The sequence below is a fragment of the Propithecus coquereli genome, unplaced genomic scaffold (genome assembly GCF_000956105.1).
Source record: "Propithecus coquereli isolate 6110/MARCELLA unplaced genomic scaffold, Pcoq_1.0 Scaffold47, whole genome shotgun sequence".
NCBI lineage: Eukaryota > Metazoa > Chordata > Mammalia > Primates > Indriidae > Propithecus > Propithecus coquereli.
Window position 1 is genome coordinate 6,144,216 of NW_012150507.1, and position 1,490 is coordinate 6,145,705.

At 38.9% G+C, this 1,490-nt stretch overlaps 1 protein-coding gene across 1 annotated transcript in view; it reads right to left on the reverse strand.

Moving 5' to 3' along the window:
* Positions 1–1,490, reverse strand: part of SLC38A9 (solute carrier family 38, member 9) — a 98,764-nt gene that overhangs the window by 56,377 nt on the left and 40,897 nt on the right. The gene's annotated exons all lie outside the window — the stretch shown is intronic.

Sequence of the window (1,490 nt, forward strand, 5' to 3'; positions counted from 1 at the left end):
AAGGATTTTTAAAGATGGAAGAGATTTACGTATGTAAGCAAAAAGAAAGGAGCCAATAGAGACAGGTCGAAAACCTAACTGAGAGAATGATTAAATAGATATGTGTCCTATACACATAGCTCCCACCCTATGCCCATACATTTCTTTCTAACTCTTATCTTCTTATTTTGGAGGGAAAAAACACAGCTTCCTGATGGAATTCTGCTCATCTCCCTAAGAGTAGTTCTTTGAGAATAGGTAGTCCTTAAAGATATAGAACCTGACTGGTATAAATCAACAATCTTTTATAGTTAGCACCTACTATGTAATCTACAACTTTGTGCTAGGTTTAGTGTTCAAGATACAGACTCTAACTTTGTGCTAGGTTTAGTGTTCAATATATAGACTCTAACTTGAAGAAGTTTACATTCCTGTTGGAGGACACATGAAGCAATTATGTAAGACTAGAAGATAGAATAAAAATTAAGTGTTCAACTGTGTGGTGTACCATGTCTCAGGAATGACAAAAAAAAAATAATAATAATGGGGACTAGTTGTGGAAGACTCCAAGGAAGGGATAGAACATTAGCCTCAGTAAGAAGACAGGATTTGAAATGGTACAAAAAGAAAAAGGGTCAAATGGTACAAAAGCAATTTATGTAACCAAAACGTTTGTACTCCTGTAATATTCTGAAATAAAATTAAAGAAAAAAAGAAAAGTGTCAAGTCCTTCTCTTTTTGTGTATATGATTGAGGATGTCTTATAGGCAAAATATCTTGAATGTTATGCATGATGTAGCTTTGGAAACAACTATTTCCTAGAGACACAAAGGCATAGATGGAAATGGGTCTGCTGCCTTCTCTTTACCCTCAATCCTCTTGGGCCTGGATTCTGTTGTCTTCTGCCATGGAGTAAAAAGGAAAAAGGACACAACTATGTCTATAGCAGGCAGAGAAAACCCACTACAGCTAGTAAAGCAAATTCAGAAAAAGTAAAAATTAAAAGTTATATGTGGCAGGATTAGAAGATAAGAAGTGGGGCCAGGCACAGTGGCTCATGCTTGCAATCCTAGCACTTTAGGAGGCTGAGGCAGAAGGATCACTTGAGGCTATGAATTCAAGACCAGCCTGAGGAATACAGACCTTGTCTCTATAAAAAAACAGAAAAAATAGCCAGGTGTGGTGGCGTGCACCTGTAGACCCAGCTACCTGGGAGTCTGAGGCAGGAGGGTCACTTGAACCCAGGAGTTTGAGATTGCAGTGAGCTATGATGATGCCACTGCACTCTAGCCTGGATAACAGCGCGAGATCCTGTCTCAAAAAGAAGAAGTGGCAAATTCTTAGGAAATACAGAAAAATTGGAGGGTTGGATTCCACTCTGGCAGTGGTCTACAGCAGCACTTTTCAAACTTGAATGTTCTTATGAATCACCCAGGGATCTTATTGAAGATTTTGATTCGGTCTGGAGTGAGGCCTGAGATTCTGCATTTTCACTAAACTCTCAGTGATGC